The sequence below is a fragment of the Sphaerodactylus townsendi genome, linkage group LG03 (genome assembly GCF_021028975.2).
Source record: "Sphaerodactylus townsendi isolate TG3544 linkage group LG03, MPM_Stown_v2.3, whole genome shotgun sequence".
Classification (NCBI taxonomy): Eukaryota; Metazoa; Chordata; class Lepidosauria; order Squamata; family Sphaerodactylidae; genus Sphaerodactylus; species Sphaerodactylus townsendi.
The window spans coordinates 116,470,906-116,478,764 of NC_059427.1; the positions used below are offsets into that span (position 1 = coordinate 116,470,906).

The following is a 7,859-nucleotide window of genomic DNA, read 5'->3' on the forward strand; positions in this document are numbered from 1 at the left end:
GTGGTAGGTTTCAGCAGGTTCGCACCACTTCAGCAGAACTGGTTGTTAAAATGATGCTTGTAAACAACCAGTTGTTAAATTATTTGAATCCTACCACCGGAACCAGTTGCTAAATTACTTGAATTCCACCACTGGTCTCTATCGACCAACAAATAGGTAACTACATTATCTTTTTATACAGTAAAAAGTAGTTTAGTTAAAACAGGGAAAAATCCATAAATCATGATAAGAGTTATGAGGGCATTCCAGTATTATGTGACTGGAAAATTTAACTGGAAAACCATGAAGGGGGGAGGAATTGACTCTCTATAATTCCTCCCCCCTTCATGGTTTTCCAGTTAAATTTGACAAAACTCAGGTGAATTGCGCAACTCACTGAGAACATTCACAATGTCAACATTCAGACAAATGCAATAAAGAGACACCTATATTTGAGGCACCCATTTGAGGCATCCTTATTTAACATTAATGCTTATGGGACAATGGATAGGACAAAGCACAGCAGCACAGAGAGCACTACTACAGCCACTTAGCATGAAGAACAGTAGCACAAGGAATAGGTATACTGACAAGGAATGGGCATTTGATGGCACAAGAGATGCAAGACATCCAGGCAGGCAGCAGGAGGACAATTGTGCATAATATTTATTACTAGATAGTATGTTTTTAAATGTATTATAAGTGGAGTACTTGGGTTAAACTGCGGACGCTTAAGACATACGACTCAGATATAAAACACAGACTGAGTTACACAAGGCAGACAATAAAATGTCAGCAAGGAATAAAAATGCTAACATATCCCAAATGAATTGTACTTCCCAAAATACAACAGATGAGGGAATGGATACCGTTTATAAATAGAGGACAAGGACATGGAGATGTAACATCAGCAAGTCAAAACTGAAATACTTTATACAAAAGACTAGGTTAAAAAGCACCTAAGACCTGAGGATGGGTGTATGTGTGTTAAAATAAAATTTAAAAAGGCTCCAAAGAGCTAAAAGTGGCAGGAGGAAGCAAGAAACAGAAGGAAAGAACTGAAATCAAATATTATTTAAAGCAGTGAATAACTGGTGAGTGGGGAAGCAAGTTCCAACTGAAAATAATAAATTGCTTCAGAACGTTTCAATCCAGACAGAACAGTAAGTGTATTCAAGAAAAAAGCTAGGAATAGTCACTCTGGCCCCTTCCGCACACGCAAAATAATGCGTTTTCAAACCACTTTCACAACTGTTTGCAAGTGGATTTTGCCAATTTCCGCACAGCTTCAAAGAGCACTGAAAGCAGTTTGAAAGTGCATTATTCTGCATGTGCGGAATGAGCCTCTAATTGGCACAAGAAATGCAAATGTTTTCCTCTCGAGGAGGGAATTGTTTTTCCATTCTTAGTCTTAAAAGGAAGGTGCAATATTTTTTCCCGTGGAATTTCCCCCACTCACTTTTCAGAACAAGAACGCAATTCTTAGACACTGGCATTGCTAAATAATACTCCACACTACTCCTACACATGTGATCTATCAATGGATTCCAGAAGTCACAATGTATTAAGGACTGCCTGGTATCTGCTGATTTGAAAATAGCAGAAGCATTGCCTATTGCCATCAACGGCATTATCAGCATCACCACCACTGCCATATACATGCTTCAGTATGTGATATCGGCTTATATGCAATTCAAAGTGTCATCCTGTGTCCTTCAGGATTAGAAAACCTTACAAATGTGTGCAATGCTAATGGCTACAGCTTACAGCTAGTCAAGAAAATGCAGAGGTGCTCTCTCTTTTCCCCTCATTACAAAAATACCGACTGCCTTTTGAAACAGCAAAAAACGAGTTAGATGAACAGAGATAATGATGAAAGAAGCAAGAAAAGAACTGCAGAAAAGCATGAGTTTTTTCATTATAGTTGTTTAAAAGAAGAGTGGGTTTTTATACCCCATTTTTCTCTACCAAAAGGAGACTAACTTACAATCGCCTTCACTTCCCCCACCCCAACAGGTACCTTGTGAGGTAGGTGAGACTGAGAGTTCTGATGGAATGGTGACTAGCCCAAGGACACTCAGCAGGCTGCATGTGGCAAATCAGGTAATCAAACCTTATTATCCAGATTTTAACTACTCCGCCTCTACTACACCATCTGGTTTAGATTGTGATTTTTTTTTCATTTTTGGATTCCTTATAATAATTATGAAACACCCCATTTTCATATTTATTATTATTAACTAAGAAAAAACAAGTCTACTAATCATATATGGGGTGGCATGCAAAGGAAGGAGAGTGAGTGAGTGAGGGAAACATGCAAGGGAGGGGAGGGAGGGGGCCGGCATCTGGACAAGGCCCACCAACCCTAGCAGGGGGAGTGGGAGGGGTGGCATGGAAGAGAGAGGAGGGGCCCGGCATCTGGATATGGCCCACCCATCCTCGCGGAGGGGAGGGAGCGGGAGGGGTACCCTGCAAGGGAAGGGGAAGGAGCCCTCCCGGCATCTGGACATGGCCCATCCACTCATTTCAGAACAGTCTTCCACTGGCTCTGGAGGACCATGGCTGACTGTGCCAAAAGAAAACCTGTTTAGCATCAGTGTGGAACACATTCTTGGATTTAGATATAATGGGTATATTTATTATAGTGACAACATTTTCTTCTTGGTTTTGCCACACAGACTACATAGCTATGGATCTAGAATTTCTCTCTGCTAATTGCCAAGGTTTCACTAGGGCTTACTCAAGAGTCCTGTTTGTTTGAGTCCTGTCCTGGAAGAAAAATACCCCTTCGGAATGCACAGAACACCAATTGCTCTTATCTTCCCATGCATATTAATAATCTTCCTACATGTATTAATAGTTCCAAAACTGTTGGATTAAAAGGTTTTGGAGAACTTATTTTAATTCTTTAGTCCAGTTGCCACCAAAGGACTGGGGGACAGGATTTCCAGATCCAGGTTGGGAAACTCATGGAGATTTGGGGATGAAGCCTGAGGACAGGAACCCCAGCGGGGCGCAATGCCGTAGAATCCATGCTCCAAAGCATCCATTTTCTCCAGGGAACCTGATTTCTGTAATCTAGAGATGAGTTGTAATTCCTGTGGATCCCCAGGTCCCATCTGGAGGCTGGCAACCCTGTCCAGCCACCATTGTCTGGTAGCAGAAGGAAACATTCTTCTGCTCCTACAGACATACCCTAACCAGTACAGAACATGACCAGAGGTAGCAGCGAGCCAAACTGCCCAGTGATTAACAGTTTTACTAATGAAGCATTTGGTGGCAAGCTCTACAGGGTTTGGAAAACATTGGTTTCTGCACACATGTAACACATTATTAATGAACCTGGTTTCCCCTGTTCACCTTCGCACTGGAGATTTCACCCCTCCAGGAAGCAATTGCAGCAATTGCGAATGGTCCAGGTTGCTGTGGCTCCTTTGGTTTTTCCAAAAAGACTGCTGGTGTAGTGATTTTTGTAAAACCTGGGTTGAGGGAAATACAAAGGGCTGAACCTGTTTTGGGAAAATCTCAGTGTGAAGATCTTCCCCAAAACGAGATCAAGCGCTTCCTCTGCCCATTATATTTGGGTTGTGCAGAAAACACTGTGGAGTAAAGCATTTTCTCGTCTCCAGAAGTACCAGTTTTGCTGTCACAATGTTCTGTTCTATATACTCCAAAGGACTCCAGAGAAAGACCCAGGTGGAAGCGAACAAAATTTGAGGGATACTTTAGGGCAGGGGTCCCCAAACTTTTTAAACAGGGGGCCAGTTCACTGTCCCTCAGACTGTTGGAGGGCCGGACTGAAAAAAACTATGAATTCCTATGCACAAATGATTGTAAAATGTTTGATTTCACCTTTCAGCCTTTCTGGTCAGCGGTTCATTTTTAAAACAAAGACTGCAGAAAGTCAAGTACAAGGTAGTTTCCAAACATTAGAGGCTGTGGAATACCTTCCCCTGTAAAAAAAAGCAGAACTTTCCCAATGAAGCATTCCATCTAACCCAGGATCAGGTATCTTCCTGGGTTCTTTCCTCCCTAGCAGCCAGCCGCAGCCGCATTCCGGCCAGCCTGGCTGATGCCAATGGGAGGGAGAAGGAACAGGAAGCCTGGAGAGCAACACATGGAGTAGCTGAAAGGGAAGGGCAGAGCAGGTGTTGCCACATGTAAGGTTTCCAACTCTGGGTCAGAAAATTCCATGGATATCGAAAGCATGTAACTGCAATCATTAGCCGTTGCGAATAGTTCTTCCTCTCCCTCGAGCCCCCACTGCACATACGAATGGAAAGCCATCACCACCATGCCTCAAGGGTCGGATAGTCGCCTTCAGGGGGCGACATTTGGCCCCCCGGTCAGAAGGCTTCAGGGGACCCCTGCTTTAGGGAGCCGGCGGGGTGGCTGTGGTATGGTTAGGGGAAGCGACAACAGGCAAAAGCACCACAGGTCAAGGAGAAAAGTGTTCCTATGGGGGGGGGGGGTGCTGACAAACCCCATCTGGGGAGGTCTCATTCTGGGATCCAGAGTGTGACTCATCTTGTTGCTGGGGAGGTGAAGCCTTCCCAAATGGGGTTTGTTTCAGCCAGCCTGGGTGGGGACTGTCAGCAGCCCCCCTCATGGGAACATTTTTCTCCTTGACCTGTGGTGCTTTTACTAACACCCTGGAGGAGATTCCGATCCTCCTTGAGCAAAGCGGGGCCGACGTCTGCGCAACCTTTCTCTTCAGGCAGTGGGCAGAGTTTTGCAGCGTTATTCCCTTATAAATTATAAACATTGCTCGTCTATCTGCCAAACTCCCTTTTAGTATTAAAGCGACAAAGACGCATTAACGCCACCAGCAAGATGCCTTCCTTGTTTGCGTCTGGTCCGCCGCTCTCTTGGCGGAACGTTTTTGCTGCAGTTTTGGCAAACGGCCGCCGCTTATTCCCAGCTGCACCAAACTCAACATGGCCGGAGCTCCGATTGCAGCACAGCCGCGAGATTCTGCATTTTGCACTTCACGGAGCCGAGCTACACAAGGTCCTTCCGCTGTTTGCTAACATGATTTTGACTCGGATGCAAACAGAAGAAGGGGAAGTGGACGAGAGCGGCGTGGCATTTCACCTGCTCTTAACATTTGTCTTTTAGCTGCCTTTTGTTCCTCAGGATTGATTTATCGTTTAGCTAATCCTTGCCGTGAGGCAACCTCTTTCAATCACAGGTGTTGAGATTACCATTTATAATAAACTGAATTTATCCTTCGCAAGGTCACACTTAGTAGAAGGCTGGACGTCTTTTGCATAAGGAAGATAGAACGGCAGAACTGCAATGGTTGGTTCCATGGTGTAATGGCTAGCACTCTGGACTCTGAATCCAGCGATCCGAGTTCAAATCTCGGTGGAACCTGGAAATACTTTATTTTCCCGAAAATTGTACTTACACTATGTAGGGAACAGTTTATCTATATAAACTAGTACGTCTAGTTTAGTAACTTGTTCCGGGCTAGGTCCACAGCAAAACGTATCAACGTCAAAGAATAGTCATTAGTAATGTAATTGTTGTACTTGTACATTATTATTAAGGCAAAAGCTCAGCGTAAGAAGTATGCATGTCTAGGTTTACGAATATCGGAAAACGTGCTAATAGGCATCCTTTCAAGCACAAGGGCTGACCGATGGTTCTATGGTGTAATGGTTAGCACTCTGGACTTTGAATCCAGCGATCCGAGTTCAAATCTCGGTAGAACCTGAAATTCAGGGAAGTAATTTTGCCACAATCTTTGCTTTTTCTTTATGAGTTGTTACAGAGGATGTGCATTCTATTTTTTTGGAATTGCACAAGCCCTCTTGCAAGATTTAAAAATACTCTCCAGCCGCCAGTTTAAAAATGTATGATTACAGCAGCACTCTCAACCCACACTTTTCTGCAGACAATAAAAACCGGTCAGTCCAAGTTCAACCAGGACATGCTTTTCACATTTCTTTATTTAAAATCGTGAAAACTAACAAAACCATAGCGACTAAGTAGATCCGACGTCGCGCACAGGGAGCGGGCGGGCATATAGAATAGCATCGGCACAATCACTAACGAATTCGTCCAAATGCACAGGATCGGCGCAGGCTCCGCGCAAATTATTTGAAAGGGGAATTGCTGGGGACCAAAATCTCCCAGGGTTTTCGTTGAATAAACAACGAGTTCACGACCGGGAGTAAAGAGATTATCAGCTGCCCAAATGTGATGTGAAGCGTTAAGTGTCTGCTCTGTGTCAGAGTCTCTGTGTCAACCAGCCAGGCGCCATTTCCTCGGCTAGACTCACGTCACTCTCTGGGATGCCTCTCTGGGAGGGAATACCACACGTTGAGACCCAACGTTCCAATTTCAGATTTATTCCCAATGCTTAAAAAAAAAAACCTTTATGAACATTTAAACTGGTTTTGAAAGCTTTACAGAGCAGTCTTATGCAGTTTTTTTTCCCAGTCAGTGAAATCAGTGAACGGGCTTAGACTAGAGTGACTCTGCACAGGATTGCATTATAAAATATGTAATAGTCCTCACATAGAAGGGCGATGGGAAGATTTTTAAAAAGGTATCTCTATAGCAGATCCTTTTAAAAATCACCATGACGTTTAAAAATGTTATTGAGGGCTTTCAAGAAAATGCAGTTTTCAGGAAAAATCTTCATTAGTGGAGCTTGCAAAAGGCAAGTGCGCTGTTTAACAGAATTCACCTCGGTTCATCGATCTTGAATAACAAGCGCATCATGACAAGAATGGCATATGTGCAAATCTATGTATTCCTTCTACCCATGAAGCTGCTCCCTCTAGTGGACATTCTCAAATATGCACTTCCCTGGAAACATGCTGCCTAACGCAGAACTGGCCATTCAGGTGTGGAGCATTTACAACCTCTTTTGGAAATATGGCTACCGTATATTCCACTAAAAGTTTGTTACATTACACAGAAGCATGAGGCTTTCAAAGCATTTATTGAGGTTTAATTAATTAATTAAGCAATCAATTAATTATTGGATTTTTATACCGCCCTCCCCCGGAAGGCTCAGGTTAATTTTTAATAGCTCAAAATAACTTTACAAAACGTTTAACAAAGCACAAATCGTCTTTTTTTTTTAAAAAAAAAGTATTTCATTTTAATTGGAACTGCTACATTTATTTGATTAATCAATAAAATCTTGATTAATCAAATTGTGCTTTAATCAAAGTAATTTAAAATTATTTTAATATAATATATAATGCTGAGTTGGCTGGGATTGGAAAAGGAAGGAATTCTCCTTCTCAATGAAGAGTCCAAAGTTTTTTCTTCAGAAGACAACCTTGATTGGGGTGTTGTGTGGTTTTTGGACTGTGTAGGCATGTTCTAATAAGATCTCCCACACACAAAAAATCACAATTAATTTCAATCCCTCATTATTTTTTTTCATTTATTTATTCCACAGCAAAAAAATTGTCCCAGCAGAATATCTTCATGCCTTAGAATCCCCCAAATATCAAAGAGCTTTCACTTTGACTTTCAGCTTTTCTGGAAGGAAGATATTTATATGTGTCCTTTGCTCACTGTGTTTGACCTGGATGTAACCAACAATTGGTTTTAGATTCTGTTCTACCATTAGGTAATTTGAGGCAGTCCACTAATCGCAGAGCCATTAAAAGTAAAGGCAAGTACTGTGCAAGTACTGGATCATTGCTGACCCATGGGATGACCTCACATCACATTTACTAGGGGTGGTTTGCCACTGTCTTCTCCAGTTGTCTATATTTTACCTCCAGCATGCTAGGTACTCATTTTACCAACTTCGAAGAATGGAATGCTGAGTCGACCTTGAGCGGGCTACTTGAAACCGACTTCTATTGAGATCAAACTCAGGTCATGAGCACAGCTTTGACTGCAGTAGT

The 7,859-nt window shown here is 42.7% G+C and overlaps 2 non-coding genes across 2 annotated transcripts; both read left to right on the forward strand.

Moving 5' to 3' along the window:
* Positions 1-5,283: 5,283 nt before the first annotated feature.
* TRNAQ-CUG lies at positions 5,284-5,355 on the forward strand. The gene has a single exon. It is a non-coding gene; the product is annotated as a tRNA-Gln (tRNA).
* Positions 5,356-5,625: 270 nt separating this feature from the next.
* On the forward strand, positions 5,626-5,697 carry TRNAQ-UUG. Its single transcript has one exon. It is a non-coding gene; the product is annotated as a tRNA-Gln (tRNA).
* The last annotated feature ends 2,162 nt before the right edge of the window (positions 5,698-7,859 follow it).